Here is a 20,255-nt window from a genome sequence, read left to right as displayed (position 1 = left end):
CACCTGGAGGCTGGCATCCTTGAGCCCTGTGGGGCAGGGGCTTCAGTGGGTCAGCGCCCTGGAGTCCCCCCCTCCAAAGCAGCCCTTTTCTCCGGGGGACTGATCTGTTCATCCCTAACTCCAGGTCCCACCTGGGGGCAAGCAACCCCATGCCCCGAGAATCACATTTTATTTCATATTTTCTTTCCGACCTGGCCTTTCAAAGAGCCACCGGTTGCTCCAGGCGCCTCTTCCCTTTTGCAAAGGCGACCCCCCCCCCATCCCGATTCAGCCTCCTCCATGGGGGACCCGGCCCACAGCTACAGAGCCGCAGTTTTTGGGGGTCTGGCCCGGCCCCCACCCCCCGGGGGGCTCTGTGGCTCGCCCTCCATCCTGCCCGCCTGCCTGCTGCTGCTGGATCAGCGAGGGGGGGGGGGCGATCCAGCACGCCGCAGCTGGTGCTGGGGGGGAGAGGCGGAGCGCGCGGTGCCTCCTGGGAAACGTAGTCCCGGGCTGGGCGGCGGCCGGGCGGCGGCCGGGCGGCGGCTGGCGAGGCGGGACTGCAGCTCCCATCCGGCGCCGGGGCAGGGGCCGGAGCCGGGGCTGGGGCGGGTGCGGCGAGGTCCCTGCGCGCAGCGGCCGGCCGCGCCTCCTTCGCCGTCGGCGGCTGGAAGGGGAATGATGTCACCTGCGGGGCCGGCCAGGCGGAGCCCGGAGCAGCGGCGGCAGCGGCGGCGGCTCCCATTGTAAGCGGCGGCAGCGAGGGCGACGGAGGCGTCGGCCGAGGATGCGGCGCGGCGGCAGGTAGGCTCGCCCGGACGGGGCCCGCGACGGCGGCGGAGCGGCGCTTGCGGGGACCAAGGGCGGAGAGAGCGAGCGAGCGAGAGCGAGACGAGGAGGAGGAAGCCGCCTTACCTGGAGCCCGGGAGGAGGGGGCGGGCTCCCGGTTGGGGATCTCTGCGGGCACCCGCTCGCCGCTCCTCCCCGGCTCCTGGGGGGATGGGTTTTGGGGAAAGGGAGGCTGGGGGGGGGGCAGATGGACCCCCCCCCCAAAACTTTTCTTCCGTGTCTTTGCACCGTATTGCGAAGGGCGGGTGGGTTGATTTTTTTTTCTCCGGGGGGAGGGGGGTCTGCCTGCAGCCCCCCAGCCGCTCTTGGTTTCAGGTCCACCGCTGGAGGAAGCAACTGGGAGGCCGGCCCCCTCCCCGGTAACCCGCTTTCCTGCCGTTCAGACGACCTTTCCCTTCCGCTGGGAAGCCGGTTGGGGTGAACGTCGGAAAGCAGGCTTGAAGGTTGGGTTGGCCAGCCGGGGAGGGGAAGCTGCCGTCCATCGATGCCCCACGCCGTTTGCACGCCTCCCGGAGGCGTGTGCGTGTGAACGCGCGTCCCTCTTGCGGGCCTTGCCGCTTGCCGGCGTCCATCCCCGCGCCTCTTGGCACGCGTCATGGAGAGTTGAATGCGTGTGTGTCTCGCCGTGTGGATGCCCCGGTGCGCGTCCTCCTGCCCTCCTCCCCAAAGACTCGCGGAAGCGGAGAATCCCACGGGCCGGTTCGCCGGCAGGCTTCATTTTGAATTTTCCACTCGGGGAGAACGGGATCGCGGCCACCCCGTTGGGGTTTGGAAGGCAGAGGGGAACAGAGGGGCCGGGACCGACCCTTGAGAGCTGCCAGGGATCAGGCCCGCTGCGGCGATCCAATACATCCCCCCCCCCCTCCCTCCAAGGTGCGGAGACCAGTTCTCCATGAGCTTCCGGACCACAAACTTGCCGATCTCGACCGCACCAGCCCGTGAACTGCTGTGTCCTTTTAATTATGACCGATACTCTTATGATGAGATTTAATCCTGGCGAGTGAATTGGATGCTGCCGCCCGGCCGGAGCCTGCTCTGCAGGGTGGGCGCGGCCCACAAATTATTTTATTAAATGAATAAAACCGGAAAACGAGTGAGTTTAGGGGATCATTGGAGAAAGGAGTCCCAATGTCTATTTTTAGACTGACCCCCCCCCTCCTTTCCCAGCTTTGTACAGGAAGCAGATTTGGGCTGCCAAAAGGGGGTGGGCCCTTTGCTTGCGGGTTGGCTAATCTGCTTTTTAAGCCTGGCTTTCTCCAGGGGGGGAAAGAGGGGCTTAATCAGGTTTTCGCCCAGCCCCTGCTGCAAAGCCAGCTGCTGGTTACTCCCACCACCTGGGCTCTCTCCATCCTCGGCCTCCCCCCTCCCTCCCAAGGATCCAGCCTCTGCTTTTTAATTGTATTGGGGGAACGTCTTCCGGCGGTCCCCGCATTTTTGGGTGGTCTTCCCTTTGCCGCACAACCACGGCCCGGGAGATAAATCAGGGGGCACAGTCCTGCCGGTGGCATGCGGAGAAAGCCGAGTCATCTCCGGCTAGGTGAGGGAGGACTCTTCTTTTGTATGTGCATGTGCGCCTTCGCTGTGCATGAGTGTATGTGTGTGTGTGTGGCATCGTCCCTCTTTGCCGTAGTAATAAAATCTCGCCCTGGGTTTGGGGAGGAGGACGTGGCTGCAACAGGAGAGCCAACCGGAGAGGGGAGGGGGCTTTGGGAAGCGGGTTGCCATGGTTACTCATGCTGTTGGAAGGGTGGCTGGCTTCCCTCCCCCCCCCCACAAGATCTGGGTTTCTCCCACCCACCCACCTTTTTCTTGCTAACTAGGAGAGGGTGTGGTTGGTGGGGGTTTGTGCTCCGTTCCGGATTCTGGGCAGAGATAGGAAGGAGACGGGGTGTGTGTGATCCGGCAACCTTTGACTGCAATTTCCCCCGTTCCGCAAAAAGAAAACTGGGTTAAGACGTCTGGATAATCCACTTCGTTGTCCTCCTGCTTTGACCCCTGTTTTGGAGTGCTTTTGCTAGAGGGAGAGCAAAGATGGACGTTCGGTAAGGCTGGATTTGGAACAGGAGCCAGGGATCAAAAGGTTGGCTGGGGGGGGGGAGAAGCCCAGGAGCCCTGGTGAATCACCCCTGGGTCCCTCAAGGTCAGGTTTGTGTACGCAGACAGCCAGCAGCTCTCCAGGGTCTCAGCCGGAGGTTCTTCCCTTCACCTTCCCTTTAGCCTTTTAACTGGAGATGCCAGGGATTGAACCTGGGTCCTTCTGCATGCCAAGCAGAGGCTCTTCCACAGAACCCAGGGTCTCACATCAAAGTCTTTCCCATCCCCTCCTGCTGGTCCTTTTAACTGGAGATGCCTGGAATAGAACCCGGGACCTTCTGCATGCCAAGCAGAGGCTCTTCCACAGAACCCAGGGTCTCACATCAAAGTCTTTCCCATCCCCTCCTGCCTGGTCCTTTTAAATGGAGATGCCAGGGACTGAACCTGAGTCCTTCTACATGCCAACCAGAGTCTCTACCACTGAGCCAAATAAATATGAACAAAGGAAGTGGCTTATACAAAGTCAGGTCATTGGCCTATCCAGTTCAGTCTTTCCCATCCCCTCCTGCCTGGTCCTTTTAATTGGAGATGCTGTGGATTGAACCGGGGACCTTCTGCATGCCAAGCAGAGGCTCTGCCACTGAGCCACGGCCCCTCCCTGGACAATCTGATGACATTGGAACCTGTCTGCTTCTTTGGCAGCCCAAGCAGGCAGCCTCCTCTCTGGCTTTCGTGGGAGTCCTGGGCCTGCCTCCCTGTTCCCTGGGGCCTAGCCTCCCAGCTGATGCGCTTCTCCCACAGGGTGGTTCCTTTTCCCTCCCTGCGCACTCCACGCCGATGGGGTGGCTTGTTCGCCCACACCTGTTGCGTGAGGAGGCTTGACGGTAGCTTTGTTCTTGCACAAGGCCAAGCTGTCAAGGTGGGGAGCTTTCGTGGAGCCTGGGTGGCGGCCGGACCCATGAGACAGCGGCAGAGGTTCGTCGGGAAAGAGCGGTTCTTCTGCTCCAGTGTGCAAGAGCAGGGTTTGCCTCCAGGGCTTTTCGATGTGTCTGAACTTGAGCATCCGCTGACACAATCTCTGACCAGCCATCCTTGAACAGAGACGCTTCAAAGGGAGATTGCAACGTGGGATTGCCGAACTTGAGTTCATTCATCAGTTTGGAAAAAAATGGAACCACCTTGTCCCGGGGCTAAACAGGGATATGGGATCTCATTTCACCAGACCTGCTAATTTTCTTCTGCCAAACAATGATAGAGTAGATGATCCATGAGTGGCTATAAGCAACAAGGGATAGATGGAACAATCTCTAGGGGAGTGTCACTCTGTATTCTTGGTGCTGGGGGGCAACAGTAGGAGGACTGGAGTTCTGGCCCCACTGGTGGCCCCTGGGCTTTGGCCGCCATGTGACACAGAGTGTTGGACTTGATGGGCCATTGGCCTGATCTAACGTGGCTTCTCTTATGTTCTTATGTTTGGGGCAGTGATGCTTTGAATTCTTGGTGCTTGTGGGGGGCAACATTGGGATGACTTCTGGAGTTCTGGCCCCACTGATGGATCTCCTGATGGCTCCTGAGTTTTGGCCACTGTGTGACAAAGTGTTGGATTGGATGGGCCATTGACCTGATCCAACATGGCTTTTTTCATGTTACCTTTGGGGTGATGAAGCTCTATATTCTTGGTGCTTGGGGGACAACAGTGGGATGGCTTCTGGAGTTCTCATCCCACTGGTGGACCTCCTGTTGGTTTTGGTTGCTGTGAGACATGGAGTGTTGGACTGGATGGGCCATTAGCCTGATCCGAAATGATTTCTCTCCTGTTCTTATGTTTGGGGCAGTGATGTGACTTCTTGGTGATTGGGGGAAGCACAGTGGGGGGGTTCTGGAGTTCTGGCCCCGCTGCTGGACCTCCCAATGGCACTTGGCTTTTGGCCACTGTCTGACCCAGAGTGTTGGGCTGGATGGGCCATTGGCCTGATCCAACATGGCTTCCCTTATGTTCCTGTGTCTGGGGCTGGGATGCTCTGTCTTCTTGGTGTTTGGGGGACTGGAGTGGGAGGGTTTCTGGAGTTCTGGCCTCGCTGGTTGACCTCCCATCGGCACCTGGCTTTTGGCCACTGTGTGACAGGGTGTTGGCCAAGATGGGCCACTGGCCTGATCCAACATGGCTTCTCTCATGTCCACACGTATCATCCCCTTAAGATCAACAGAATCCGAAGAGAGGTTGGCAGTTCTGTACGGAGAAAACCTACAAGCCTGAACCTTCCTTGCTGGCCCAAATCCGGAATATCAACTACCGGAGCACGTCACTGGAACAGGAAACGTCCTGGGACCTAGACTGTATAGCAATTAATAATCCACTGACTTCCGCCTGGGTTCAATGCCCGGTTTGCCGCTGAACTCAAAAGGTGTTGGGGCAAGATGCCAACCGCGGCCTGCGTCCCTCAACAGAAGAAAGCTACAATTATTATGTCATTTCCGGGGAAAGGGGGAAATGTACGGCACTCACTCGGAGCCCTAAGATAAGGACATCGCTGAAAGTTAGCCGGCAATTTGATCTAAACAGCTTGTTCTTTAACAGGAACTGCACGTCAGTCATTTGCACAGAGACACAGCTTCCACTCTGACTGCCTGCTGAACTGCAAGCTGGGGGCTCCTTCGATACAGGGGTCCCCAACATGGTGCCCGGAGGGGGACACCGTGGTGCTCATCAACGCCTCTACTGGCCCGCACCAGGTCTTTTTAGGAAAGGAGGGGTTTTGCCAGCAAGGGTTCCGATTGGCTGCGGAGGATGCTAAAAGTCAGCGGCAGCTGCTCCCACTGTGGGACTGAAGGTGTGGAATTGCATGCGCTGAGGCTGTGGTTTTGCAGCTGGAAATGCTGCCCCGTGTCCGAGCGTCAAAGGTTCCGACGGGGTCAAAAATGTCAGGGATCTCTGCTTTAAAACAGGGAGGCTGAGCTCAGCCAGGTGTCCTGAGAAGTACCGACCTCGTCCTTCGTTAACAGCAAGGAAGCCGTGTTAAGTCTGAGTCAGACCTTGGGTTTATCAAGATCAGCACCGCTTCCTCTGACTGGCAGCTGCTTTCCTGAGCACAAGTATTTTGTCTCATCGACTCTTTGGACCTTGTACCTGGACCTTGTAATGAGAACCGGACCTGGGTACTTCTGCAGTCCATGCAAGTGATTTTCTAAGCCGCAGCCCAGAATTCATTAAGGTAGTAGTTCTCAACCTGGGGGTTGGGACCCCTTTGGGGGTCAAACGACCCTTTCACAGGGGCTGTGGCAGAGTAGGGGGGGCGCCATCCACACAACAGCCTTGCGAGGTTGATCATGCATTCATCTGTCTGGCGCAGCGGAAAAGAGCGAGATTGGCATGGTGGGACAAGAGGCAGAACTGAACTGAGAAATCCTGGAGAAAACCCAATTTATATTCAATATATATGAACCATGGATCTTCACGCCATCGGTCAGTTTCGGTTTAAGTTCTAGGAAATGACCATTGCATAATTTTAGGGTTGGGGGTCACCACACCTTGAGGAACTGGATTCAAGGGTCGCGGCATTAGGAAGGTTGAGACCCACTGGGCTAAGAGAATATTCCCAGCTTGTAATTCACCTTGGTGTAAAGTATTCGACCTCCAGGGAGGGAGGATACAAGTAGGGCTGCACTACAGATTGGCCTTTAAGCCACATTGACCGCAAAAGTCTTTGAAGTCGACCCTTTCCCCAACTCTGCCTGCCTTGAAGGACTGCAGTAGCTTCACCAGCCAAGGCTTTGCAGGTGTCTCAGGGGATCCACGTGCAATGTGATGATTCACCACTGGGGCATCAGAGGGATGCAGCATGGCATATGTGAGCTGTTGCTCGGTGGTAGAGAACAAAAGAGAAGCCATGTTGGATCAGGCCAATGGTCTGTCCAGTCCAACCCTCTTTCTCATGCAGTGGCCAAACCCAGGTGTCCTCAGGAAGCCCACCAGCGGGATGAGAACTCCAGAAGCCTTCCCATTGTTGCCCCTCAAGCAACAAGAATGTGCAGCATCACTGCCCCAGACATAAGAACATGAAAGAAGCCATGTTGGATCAGGCCAATGGCCCATCCAGTCCAAAGTTCTGTGTCATACAGTGGGCAAAATTCAGGATCCATCAGGAGGTCCACAAGAGGGTGGAGGGAGGTCCACAGGATCCATCAGGAGGTCCATTGTGGCCCTCCAAGCACCAAGAAGACAGAGCATGACTGCCTGAGACATAGGAACATCAGAGAAGCCATGCTGGATCAGGCCAATGGCCCATCCAGTCTGACACTCTGTGTCACACAGTGGGCAAAACTCAGGAGGTCCACCAGTGGGACCAGACCTCCAGAAGCTCTCCCACCAAGAATAAAGAGCATCCCTGAGCCTTCGGGGAGGGCGGTATATAAATCTAAATAAATAAATAAAAATAAATAAATAAGAAGTAAGAATATGAGAGAAGCCATTTTGGATCAGGCCAATGGCCCATCCAGTCCAACACTGTGTCACACAGTGGCCAAACCCAGGTGCTATCAGGAGGTCCACCAGTGGGGCCAGAGCTCCAGAAGCCCTCCCACTGTTGCCCTCTCCCCTCCAAGACAAAGAATATAGACTCAGAAGTGAGGAAACTGGCATGGCATGATACGGCAGACAGAATCTCCTAGGCTGAACCTTCCAAGCAAATACCTGGAAGATTTATTTATTATTTGGTTTCTATTCTGCCCAGCCCGATAGACCGGCTCAGGGAGGTGGATCTCGGAGGACTTTTTTCCAGTTGGTTGGGTGACTTCCGAACTGTCTTGCCTGCTGAGATTCAGCTCCGACGTCACCCTCCAAGTCCTCTTGGGGCACACCTCGAAATTGTCGGGCGGGGAATTGACCCAGAGAGACGGCAGGATTGCCAAATGAGGTACGCTGTGATGTCCAAATGCCTCTTCACGCCCCATTCCTTGGCGAGGGAGGAGGGTGTGCCTTGAGGCCTCCATGGCCGGGCGCCAGGCAGCTGGCAAGAAGGTACGGATCAGGTGAAGCTGGTGTTGCAATTTCAGCCTGGATGCTGGGAATCGGAATAGCAGGTCTTCTGGGCCGGCATTGGCTGAACACGGCTCCGCCCCCGTGATGCGTTCAAGCCTGTGCCAACCTCTGCTTCTTTGGATGCCCTGTTCCTTTTCCCTGAGTCGGAAAGAACTCTGTGAGATCTCCCAGGCTCTTTAATTTTGGGAGAGGCGTCAAATATCCTACAACCCAAAGGGTTGGGGCTCTTATGTGCTTCTGGAATGGCCTGCCAGGATTGGCTGTTCCCTTCCATGGGCGTGGCCAAGGCAGATGCCTGTGAGGCGGGTGGGGGAGATTTTGTTTCTTCTGCCTGTTTGCAACCCTGGTGCCCATTTGCACTTGGAATGATGGGCTAAATCTATGATTTAGAACATGGGTAGTCAACCTGTGGTCCTCCAGATGTCAATGGACTACAATTCCCATGAGCCCCTGCCAGCATTCATGGACTACAATTCCCATGAGCCCCTGCCACAGGTTGACTACCCCTGATTTAGAATACAGAAATTGAAACTGTAATAATATATGTGAGTTAGACAGCCAGGATGTCAGAGTCTCTTTGGCTCTGTCTCCGTCCATTGCTCTGGTACAGATTTGCTGTTCTGAGCGTCCGGCCTGCTGAAGAGGTTTGAGCAGGGGTCCCCCATGGCATGGGGCCGGTGGGCCCCATGGTACCTCCCGACACCTTTCCGGGGGCTTCCCAAGTGTTTTTAGGAAGTGAATGGTGCCGGGGGGGGGGGGGACACTGCTCGAGGCTTCATAGAATCATAGAGTCAGAAGGGACCTCCAGGATCATCTAGTCCAACCCTCTGCACAATGCAGGAACTCCCAACTACCTGCCCACCCACAGTAGCCCCAATTTTACACTCAAGTGATCCCCCTCCCCTACCAAAAATCTCCAGAATCCATTCAGTCCTGGAAGACATTCACCTACCATCCCATAGTGGTGATCAGCCATTCCCTGGGAATGCAAAGAAGGAAGGGCCACAAGAGACAAACGCGGGCACATCCCTTCCTGCCCACTCACTCATAATCTGCTGGAGTTCATGATACCAGCATTTCTGTCAGATGACTATCTAGCCTCTGCTTAAAAACTTCCCAAGAAGGAGAAGCCACCACCTCCTGAGGAAGCCTGTTCCAACTGAGAAACTGCTCTAACTTCTGGATGTTTAGATGGAATTTCCTTTGAATTAATTTCATCCCATTGGTTCTGGTCCATCCCTCTGGGGCAAGAGAGAACAACTCTGCTCCATCCTCCATATGGCAGCCTTTTAGATACTTGAAGATGGTTATCAGATCCCCTCTCAGTCGTCTCCTCTCCAGGCTAATCAGACCAAGCTCCCCCAACCTTTCCTCATACGTCCTGGTCTGCAAACCCCTCACCATCTTTGTTGCCCTCCTCTGGACACGCTCCAGTTTGTCTACATCCCTCTTCAACCGGGGTGCCCAAAACTGAACACAGGACTCCAAGTGAGGCCGAACCAGAATGGAGTAAAGCGGTACCATCGCCTCCCGTGATCTGGACACAATACTCCGTTTGATACAGCCCAAAATCCCATTTGCCTTTTTAGCCACTGAGTCGCACTGCTGACTCATATTCAATGTGTGGTCTACTAAGACCCCCAGATCCTTTTCACACATACTCCTGTGAAGACAAGGAAATTAAAAAAGGGACAGTACAGGTTTTCTTAACCAGGGTTTCGTGAAACCCTGGAGTTTCCTGACTGCCCTGCCCAAATGGATCAGAGTTGATTAATTTTATGTATTATATATTTTTAAAAAGTGTTAATCATTTATTGGGTGATGTGACCATATATGGTCAAGTTGACCTGCCCCTCCCCTCACAAAATAGCCAATGAAGGGTCTGGAGAGGGTGGGGAGGGGAGGGGCCCCAAGTGGGCGTGTCCACAGTGATGCTTTCCAGCCATATTCTGCACGATAGGACGATTTCTGTGGTTTCTTGCAGAGTGAAGAATGTTTCAAAGGTTTCTCAACAGTAAAAAAGCCTAACCAACCAGTGTCCAGAAAATAGAAATATTCAAATTATATTAACATTTACTGCACACAGCTTATAAAGTTAAAAAGTTAAAAACATAGACCAAGCCCATAGGCCTATTAGCTGAATTCCCAAAATATGCACCATGCAATGCTAAACCTACAATGACAGCCCTAAGGCGTTTCTGCCCCAAAATGGGTCTTCCTCAGAGATCTTAATCCTGAATGCTGTAGAGAACACAGCCTGTGAGATTTTAAATAATTTCCGTTTATTCTCTAAAAATAACAAGATCAAAAAGAAGTGGAACTGATAAAAGATGAGGTCGTAGGATTTGATACATGTACCGAAGCTGCCGACTCACACCAGAACCTTTGAACAGCTGTGGAAAAGGAGACATTTGATAAATAGTCTTCTCTTGGTCTATCCAGGCCAGGGCAGTTATAAGGTATTCCAAACGTTACCAGATATTGGAATGCTGTGGTTTACAAGATGTCGTGCTTAGTAGGACTCTGTTGTGAGTCACATTTAGGCAATTTAGTCTGAAAGTCCTTATAATAGACTTTCTCAACTTTTTTACCATTTAGAAACCCCAGAAACATTCTTCAGGCTTCAAAAAAAACCCCAGAAGTGGTACAATTGGGCAGAATATGGCTGGGAAGCAGAGCTGTGGACACGCCCACCTGAGGCCCCTCCCCTTCCCCTCCCCTTCCCACTCCCTCCAGGCCCATCATTGGCCATTTTGGGAGGGGTGGGGATATATGGTCATATCACCTGATACATTTTTAAAAATTTTTAAAAATATATTAAAAATCAATTCAGTTCTACCCACATGGGAAATCCTTCCAGGGTGGTCAAGAAACCCCTGCTTGGAAGAGCCTAGCTGATATTATGGAGGTCAAATGCAGTGTGAGATTCTCAGTTGTGTTTTCTGTTCTTTTCCTTTTCCTTTCCTTATATACTAAACATGGAAATTTGTTTTTACTGTTAGTAGCCCTTGGTGATGTGCCCAGGTGATGTACCCTTTCTTCCGGCAGTGGGAGTGGTGAATCACTTCTGTATTTTGGGCTTTTTTAGGGTTGGATCCTGCCAGTGTGCTCAACAGTGTCCCAGGGAAGGCTTCTGGGTGCTGAAAAACATTTTGGCTGAGCAGAATAAGATTAGCCTCAAGCATCCAGGAGAAGGATCTGTCCAGCCGCTGCTTGAAGACCCCCAGTGAGGGGGCGCTCCCCACCTCCTTAGGCAGCCCATTCCACTGCTGAACTAGACTCCTAGAGTGGGAAGGGGCCATGAAGGCCATGCTCAGTGCAGGACCATGCTCACACACACCCCACACCCCATGCTCAGTGCAGGACCAGCCTGAAGCATCCAGGAGAAGGATCTGTCCAGCCGCTGCTTGAAGAATGCCAGTGAAGGGGAGCTCACCACCTTCCCATGCATCTTCCCATACACGTCCAAACTACTCAGACTGAAAAGTTTTGCTGTAATATCCAGGCGGTAACTTCCCACTCCAATGTCCACCCATGGTAGCCATACCTGTCCTCTGCTGCCAACTGGAACATGACAACTTTTCAAATATTGAGATTTGTCACAGCGTGGTTTGGCCCTCACCCCATGATGAAAGCGCATGGTTTCTCCCCTTCCTTGGAAACCTATCGCGCATTTAACACCATGCAAAAGAGGAGCGGTTTGGGGGTGGACAAGAGATGGAACCTGGTATGCAGACTGGAGATAATACGGTGTCTGCCCATAAAGATTATTTTTGATAGGGACACCAATAACCTCTGGAAAACCTAGTGAGTCATGGCAGGGGCCTAAAATTTTGCATGTCTGCTTTGAAATGGAAGGCTGGACTTCTTGGGCTTGGTGTGTGGCCTTTTCTAAACCTCCTTTGTATACAGTTTCAGTAACTGGCTAATAGATTGTTCTCCGTATCATTTGAGACAGACTCTGCGGCTAGCGGGATTTATTGACCTGTTTGTACAAACCTGCTTGTGTCCAGTGAGTGAGGTGTGGTTGGGCTGGTTTTAAGACAACCCCCCCCCCATTTTCTACTTTCTCGTTGAGCTGTTGAATTGCTATGGTTTAACATGTCCATGGTGCTTCCTATGATGCTGTTTTCTCCTTGCTGTTTTTGCCCCCATATTCTTCTATGGACATTTCTGTCGATAGAGTCATGGTATCTCCATGGTGCTGGTGTAGTGCTAAAGTGTTATTTTGGCTTAGCGCTATAACACTCAACTTGGAACATTAAAAAATAACTCCAGGGACGATTGTGGGGTGGAAAGGGGTGGCAGAAAGGAAGTGACACTGATAGAAATTACCATAGCACTTCTGCGATGGCTCCTTAAGGGTTCCCAGAATCATGCAGGCCATCTAGTCCAACCCCAACCGTATGGTACTGCGATGGCCCCTCAGTGGGCCCCATGATGTGGGGGGTTTCAAAATGCCATCCGAAGAAAGCCCGACCTAGCACCTGCCATCTCCAGCTCCGAGCAGAGATGAAAGAGAAAGGTTTTAAAATATAAAGAAAATGTCTACCCTTATTTTATGAGCCTCTTGTGGCGCAGAGTGGTAAGGCAGCAGACATGCAGTCTGAAAGCTCTGCCCATGAGGCTGGGAGTTCGATCCCAGCAGCCGGCTCAAGGTTGACTCAGCCTTCCATCCTTCCGAGGTCGGTAAAATGAGTACCCAGCTTGCTGGGGGGTAAACAGTAATGACTGGGGAAGGCACTGGCAAACCACCCCATATTGAGTCTGCCATGAAAACGCTAGAGGGTGTCACCCCAAGGGTCAGACATGACTCGGTGCTTGCACAGGGGATACCTTTACCTTACCCTTATTTGGGCTGGTTGAACCAGCTTCCCAACCGTATTCTGCCCAATTGTGCCCCTTCTGGGGTTTCTCAAAGTCTGAAGAATGTTTCAGGTGTTTCTCAGGGGTCAAAAAGCTGAGTAAGGCTGGTAGAAGGCAACTTCATGGCTCTTTACGCGAGAGTAGTACTCTCCACCTGAATCCCTTCAGAGCTTGTCCTTTAGCGATCCGTCTGCACGACACTGGTGACAGCTCTGCCTTACCGTCTCCCTCCCCACCTCTGTCCCCTTGCCCCTTCCCTTGAGTTCAGGCTGAATTTGGAAATGCACTTGGGTGAAGACCTGTTAGCAAAATGACCAGGCAAGAACAAAGGTTGGTTAGCAAGACTCTTTGCTCGGTTGGAAGCAGGATCACCACGGGCGCTTGGGTTTTCCCCAACGTTGCCCTTTGACCCTTTGTTCCCCTGCTCTGCCCCATCAAATAAGCAGCGCAAGACCTGCCTTGTACCCATGCACCTCTGCGCAAGCTTGTAAATCCATCTCCTGTCTGCAGAGGACACGACGAGGCATTGATGGCCAAGGCGAGGGAGAGCCAGGGACTGTTCTTCCCCTCCGAGCACCAAATTAATCAGTCCTCCGAGGACTAAAATAACTCGTCAATGCCAAGACTCATCACGGGCGTGCGAGTCTAACATCCCCCTCAGACTGGCACTCCGCCGAAAAGAAAGAAAGAGGCACTGGATCTCAGGGGCTAAGGGAATCTGCAGGCATTTCTAAGACCCTGTAACTTAAAGGCACCCTCTGAGCCGTCCTTTCAGGGAAGGAATATTTGTGTGTGAGTGTCTGATCCCGAGAGGAACATGCATGGGAAACCCTGAACATTGTTCTGCCAATGGTAGAGGGAAATGCAGCCAAGTCCTGGCTGTCCGATGTGCAGGGGGTTGGACTAGATGACCCATGAGGTCCCTTCCAACTCTATGATTCTATGACCCCGGGTAGGGTTTTCGAGGCACGAGATGTTCAGTGGTGGCTTGCCGTTGCCTGCCCCTGTGTCAAGATCCTGGTGATTTTGGGTGGTCTCCCACCAGGCCTTGACGTGATTAGCTCCCAAAATCTGGCCATGTTGGGCATGCCTGAGTTATCCAGGTCCAGATATATTCTGCGTATAAGATGGCTTTAAAAAGGGATTGGATTAGGAGAGGTCTGTCAGAGGTTGCGAATCATGGTGATTGACCGAGGATGTAGTGATGGCCGCAGGAATAACAAGGGCCCTGGTGGCTGAAGGTAACCGCCACATTCAGAAGCACTGGACCTCTGAATCCCAGAGCCAGGAGGCAACATCAGAGGAAGGCCTCTCTGCCCTGTTGCTGGTCCTCCAGAGGAACTGGCTGGCCCCTGTGTGAGACAGGAGGCTGGACTGGAGGGACCCCTGGTCTGACCCAGCAGGGCTCTCCTGATGTCCTTAGGAAGGCCTCGGCCTCTCTGCCCTGTTGCTGGCCCTCCAGAGGAACTGGCTGTCCCCTGTGTGAGACAGGAGGCTGGACTGGAGGGACCCCTGGTATGACCCAACAGGGCTCTCCTGATGTCCTTAGGAGGGCCTCGGCCTCTCTGCCCTGTTGCTGGCCCTCCAGAGGAACTGGCTGGCCCCTGTGTGAGACAGGAGGCTGGACTGGAGGGACCCCTGGTCTGACCCAGCAGGGCTCTCCTGATGTCCTTAGGAGGGCCTCGGCCTCTCTGCCCTGTTGCTGGCCCTCCAGAGGAACTGGCTGGCCCCTGTGTGAAGAAGAAGAAGAAGAAGAGTTGGTTCTTATATGCCGCTTTTCCTTACCCGAAGGAGGCTCAAAGCGGCTTACAGTCGCCTTCACATTCCTCTCCCCACAACAGACACCCTGTGGGGTGGGTGAGGCTGAGAGAGCCCTGATATCACTGCTCGGTCAGAACAATTTTATCAGTGCCGTGGGGAGCCCAAGGTCACCCAGCTGGATGCATGTGGGGGAGCACAGAATCGAACCCGGCTCGCCAGATTAGAAGTCCGCACTCCTAACCACTACACCAAACTGGCTCTACACCACTACACCAAACTGAGACAGGAGGCTGGACTGGAGGGACCCCTGGTCTGACCCAGCAGGGCTCTCCTGATGTCCTTAGGAGGGCCTCGGCCTCTCTGCCCTGTTGCTGGCCCTCCAGAGGAACTGGCTGGCCCCTGTGTGAGACAGGAGGCTGGACTGGAGGGACCCCTGGTCTGACCCAGCAGGGCTCTCCTGATGTCCTTAGGAAGGCCTCGGCCTCTCTGCCCTGTTGCTGGCCCTCCAGAGGAACTGGCTGGCCCCTGTGTGAGACAGGAGGCTGGACTGGAGGGACCCCTGGTCTGACCCAGCAGGGCTCTCCTGATGTCCTTAGGAAGGCCTCGGCCTCTCTGCCCTGTTGCTGGCCCTCCAGAGGAACTGGCTGGCCCCTGTGTGAGACAGGAGGCTGGACTGGAGGGACCCCTGGTATGACCCAACAGGGCTCTCCTGATGTCCTTAGGAAGGCCTCGGCCTCTCTGCCCTGTTGCTGGCCCTCCAGAGGAACTGGCTGGCCCCTGTGTGAGACAGGAGGCTGGACTGGAGGGACCCCTGGTCTGACCCAGCAGGGCTCTCCTGATGTCCTTAGGAGGGCCTCGGCCTCTCTGCCCTGTTGCTGGCCCTCCAGAGGAACTGGCTGGCCCCTGTGTGAGACAGGAGGCTGGACTGGAGGGACCCCTGGTCTGACCCAGCAGGGCTCTCCTGATGTCCTTAGGAGGGCCTCGGCCTCTCTGCCCTGTTGCTGGCCCTCCAGAGGAACTGGCTGGCCCCTGTGTGAGACAGGAGGCTGGACTGGAGGGACCCCTGGTCTGACCCAGCAGGGCTCTCCTGATGTCCTTAGGAAGGCCTCGGCCTCTCTGCCCTGTTGCTGGCCCTCCAGAGGAACTGGCTGGCCCCTGGGTGAGACAGGAGGCTGGACTGGAGGGACCCCTGGTCGGACCCAGCAGGGCTCTCCTGATGTCCTTAGGAAGGCCTCGGCCTCTCTGCCCTGTTGTTGGCCCTCCAGAGGAACCGGCTGGCCCCTGTGTGAGAGAGGAGGCTGGACTGGATGGGCCCCTGGTCTGACCCAGCAGGGCTCTCCTGATGTCCTTAGGAAGGCCTCGGCCTCTCTGCCCTGTTGCTGGCCCTGCAGAGGAACTGGCTGGCCCCTGTGTGAGACAGGAGGCTGGACTGGAGGGACCCCTGGTCTGACCCAGCAGGGCTCCCCTGATGTCCTTAGGAAGGCCTCGGCCTCTCTGCCCTGTTGCCGGCCCTCCAGAGGAACTGGCTGGCCCCTGTGTGAGGCAGGAGGCTGGACTGGAGGGACCCCTGGTCTGACCCAGCAGGGCTCTCCTGATGTCCTTAGGAAGGCCTCGGCCTCTCTGCCCTGTTGCTGGCCCTCCAGAGGAACTGGCTGGCCCCTGTGTGAGACAGGAGGCTGGACTGGAGGGACCCCTGGTCTGACCCAGCAGGGCTCCCCTGATGTCCTTAGGAAGGCCTCGGCCTCTCTGCCCTGTTGCCGGCCCTCCAGAGGAACTGGCTGGCCCCTGTGTGAGACAGGAGGCTGGACTGGAGGGACGCCTGGTCTGACCCAGCAGGGCTCCCCTGATGTCCTTAGGAAGGCCTCGGCCTCTCTGCCCTGTTGCCGGCCCTCCAGAGGAACTGGCTGGCCCCTGTGTGAGGCAGGAGGCTGGACTGGAGGGACCCCTGGTCTGACCCAGCAGGGCTCTCCTTAGGAAGGCCTCGGCCTCTCTGCCCTGTTGCTGGCCCTCCAGAGGGACTGGCTGGCCCCTGTGTGAGACAGGAGGCTGGACTGGAGGGACCCCTGGTCTGATCCAGCAGGGCTCTCCTGATGTCCTTAGGAAGGCCTCGGCCTCTCTGCCCTGTTGCTGGCCCTCCAGAGGAACTGGCTGGCCCCTGTGTGAGACAGGAGGCTGGACTGGAGGGACCCCTGGTCTGACCCAGCAGGGCTCTCCTAATGTCCTTAGGAAGGCCTCGGCCTCTCTGCCCTGTTGCCGGCCCTCCAGAGGAACTGGCTGGCCCCTGTGTGAGACAGGAGGCTGGACTGGAGGGACCCCTGGTCTGACCCAGCAGGGCTCTCCTGATGTCCTTAGGAAGGCCTCGGCCTCTCTGCCCTGTTGCTGGCCCTCCAGAGGAACTGGCTGGCCCCTGTGTGAGATAGGAGGCTGGACTGGATGGACCCCTGGTCTGACCCAGCAGGGCTCTCCTGATGTCCTTAGGAAGGCCTCGGCCTCTCTGCCCTGTTGCTGGCCCTCCAGAGGAACTGGCTGGCCCCTGTGTGAGACAGGAGGCTGGACTGGAGGGACCCCTGGTCTGACCCAGCAGGGCTCTCCTGATGTCCTTAGGAAGGCCTCGGCCTCTCTGCCCTGTTGCTGGCCCTCCAGAGGAACTGTCTGGCCCCTGTGTGAGACAGGAGGCTGGACTGGATGGACCCCTGGTCTGACCCAGCAGGGCTCTCCTGATGTCCTTAGGAAGGCCTCGGCCTCTCTGCCCTGTTGCTGGCCCTCCAGAGGAACTGGCTGGCCCCTGGGTGAGACAGGAGGCTGGACTGGAGGGACCCCTGGTCGGACCCAGCAGGGCTCTCCTGATGTCCTTAGGAAGGCCTCGGCCTCTCTGCCCTGTTGTTGGCCCTCCAGAGGAACCGGCTGGCCCCTGTGTGAGAGAGGAGGCTGGACTGGATGGACCCCTGGTCTGACCCAGCAGGGCTCTCCTGATGTCCTTAGGAAGGCCTCGGCCTCTCTGCCCTGTTGCTGGCCCTGCAGAGGAACTGGCTGGCCCCTGTGTGAGACAGGAGGCTGGACTGGAGGGACCCCTGGTCTGACCCAGCAGGGCTCCCCTGATGTCCTTAGGAAGGCCTCGGCCTCTCTGCCCTGTTGCCGGCCCTCCAGAGGAACTGGCTGGCCCCTGTGTGAGGCAGGAGGCTGGACTGGAGGGACCCCTGGTCTGACCCAGCAGGGCTCTCCTGATGTCCTTAGGAAGGCCTCGGCCTCTCTGCCCTGTTGCTGGCCCTCCAGAGGAACTGGCTGGCCCCTGTGTGAGACAGGAGGCTGGACTGGAGGGACCCCTGGTCTGACCCAGCAGGGCTCCCCTGATGTCCTTAGGAAGGCCTCGGCCTCTCTGCCCTGTTGCCGGCCCTCCAGAGGAACTGGCTGGCCCCTGTGTGAGACAGGAGGCTGGACTGGAGGGACCCCTGGTCTGACCCAGCAGGGCTCCCCTGATGTCCTTAGGAAGGCCTCGGCCTCTCTGCCCTGTTGCCGGCCCTCCAGAGGAACTGGCTGGCCCCTGTGTGAGGCAGGAGGCTGGACTGGAGGGACCCCTGGTCTGACCCAGCAGGGCTCTCCTTAGGAAGGCCTCGGCCTCTCTGCCCTGTTGCTGGCCCTCCAGAGGGACTGGCTGGCCCCTGTGTGAGACAGGAGGCTGGACTGGAGGGACCCCTGGTCTGACCCAGCAGGGCTCTCCTTAGGAAGGCCTCGGCCTCTCTGCCCTGTTGCTGGCCCTCCAGAGGGACTGGCTGGCCCCTGTGTGAGACAGGAGGCTGGACTGGAGGGACCCCTGGTCTGATCCAGCAGGGCTCTCCTGATGTCCTTAGGAAGGCCTCGGCCTCTCTGCCCTGTTGCTGGCCCTCCAGAGGAACTGGCTGGCCCCTGTGTGAGACAGGAGGCTGGACTGGAGGGACCCCTGGTCTGACCCAGCAGGGCTCTCCTGATGTCCTTAGGAAGGCCTCGGCCTCTCTGCCCTGTTGCCGGCCCTCCAGAGGAACTGGCTGGCCCCTGTGTGAGACAGGAGGCTGGACTGGAGGGACCCCTGGTCTGACCCAGCAGGGCTCTCCTGATGTCCTTAGGAAGGCCTCGGCCTCTCTGCCCTGTTGCTGGCCCTCCAGAGGAACTGGCTGGCCCCTGTGTGAGATAGGAGGCTGGACTGGATGGACCCCTGGTCTGACCCAGCAGGGCTCTCCTGATGTCCTTAGGAAGGCCTCGGCCTCTCTGCCCTGTTGCTGGCCCTCCAGAGGAACTGGCTGGCCCCTGTGTGAGACAGGAGGCTGGACTGGAGGGACCCCTGGTCTGACCCAGCAGGGCTCTGCTGATGTCCTTAGGAAGGCCTCGGCCTCTCTGCCCTGTGGCTGGCCCTCCAGAGGAACTGGCTGGCCCCTGTGTGAGACAGGAGGCTGGACTGGAGGGACCCCTGGTCTGACCCAGCAGGGCTCCCCTGATGTCCTTAGGAAGGCCTCGGCCTCTCTGCCCTGTTGCTGGCCCTCCAGAGGAACTGGCTGGCCCCTGTGTGAGATAGGAGGCTGGACTGGATGGACCCCTGGTCTGACCCAGCAGGGCTCTCCTGATGTCCTTAGGAAGGCCTCGGCCTCTCTGCCCTGTTGCTGGCCCTCCAGAGGAACTGGCTGGCCCCTGTGTGAGACAGGAGGCTGGACTGGAGGGACCCCTGGTCTGACCCAGCAGGGCTCTCCTGATGTCCTTAGGAAGGCCTCGGCCTCTCTGCCCTGTGGCTGGCCCTCCAGAGGAACTGGCTGGCCCCTGTGTGAGACAGGAGGCTGGACTGGAGGGACCCCTGGTCTGACCCAGCAGGGCTCCCCTGATGTCCTTAGGAAGGCCTCGGCCTCTCTGCCCTGTTGCTGGCCCTCCAGAGGAACTGGCTGGCCCCTGTGTGAGACAGGAGGCTGGACTGGAGGGACCCCTGGTCTGACCCAGCAGGGCTCTCCTGATGTCCTTAGGAAGGCCTCGGCCTCTCTGCCCTGTTGCTGGCCCTGCAGAGGAACTGGCTGGCCCCTGTGTGAGACAGGAGGCTGGACTGGAGGGACCCCTGGTCTGACCCAGCAGGGCTCCCCTGATGTCCTTAGGAAGGCCTCGGCCTCTCTGCCCTGTTGCCGGCCCTCCAGAGGAACTGGCTGGCCCCTGTGTGAGGCAGGAGGCTGGACTGGAGGGACCCCTGGTCTGACCCAGCAGGGCTCTCCTGATGTCCTTAGGAAGGCCTCGGCCTCTCTGCCCTGTTGCTGGCCCTCCAGAGGAACTGGCTGGCCCCTGTGTGAGACAGGAGGCTGGACTGGAGGGACCCCTGGTCTGACCCAGCAGGGCTCCCCTGATGTCCTTAGGAAGGCCTCGGCCTCTCTGCCCTGTTGCCGGCCCTCCAGAGGAACTGGCTGGCCCCTGTGTGAGACAGGAGGCTGGACTGGAGGGACCCCTGGTCTGACCCAGCAGGGCTCTCCTGATGTCCTTAGGAAGGCCTCGGCCTCTCTGCCCTGTTGCCGGCCCTCCAGAGGAACTGGCTGGCCCCTGTGTGAGGCAGGAGGCTGGACTGGAGGGACCCCTGGTCTGACCCAGCAGGGCTCTCCTTAGGAAGGCCTCGGCCTCTCTGCCCTGTTGCTGGCCCTCCAGAGGGACTGGCTGGCCCCTGTGTGAGACAGGAGGCTGGACTGGAGGGACCCCTGGTCTGATCCAGCAGGGCTCTCCTGATGTCCTT

General features: G+C 56.9%; 1 protein-coding gene across 3 annotated transcripts in view; it reads left to right on the top strand.

Annotated features, from left to right (window-relative positions):
* The first annotated feature begins 612 nt into the window (after positions 1 to 612).
* Positions 613 to 20,255, top strand: part of DAAM1 (dishevelled associated activator of morphogenesis 1) — a 193,397-nt gene continuing 173,754 nt past the window's right edge. Inside the window, exon 1 of one of the 3 annotated variants that reach the window (XM_077323960.1) lies at positions 613 to 783. The gene's annotated coding sequence lies outside the window, so the exon portion shown is untranslated. Of the gene's footprint in view, positions 784 to 2,345; positions 2,366 to 20,255 lie in introns of those variants that run through there. The other 2 variants (XM_077323963.1, XM_077323961.1) reach the window with 2 other exon arrangements.

Source organism: Paroedura picta, chromosome 2 (assembly GCF_049243985.1).
Source record: "Paroedura picta isolate Pp20150507F chromosome 2, Ppicta_v3.0, whole genome shotgun sequence".
Classification (NCBI taxonomy): domain Eukaryota; kingdom Metazoa; phylum Chordata; class Lepidosauria; order Squamata; family Gekkonidae; genus Paroedura; species Paroedura picta.
This window is presented reverse-complemented; position numbering and strand designations above follow the sequence as displayed.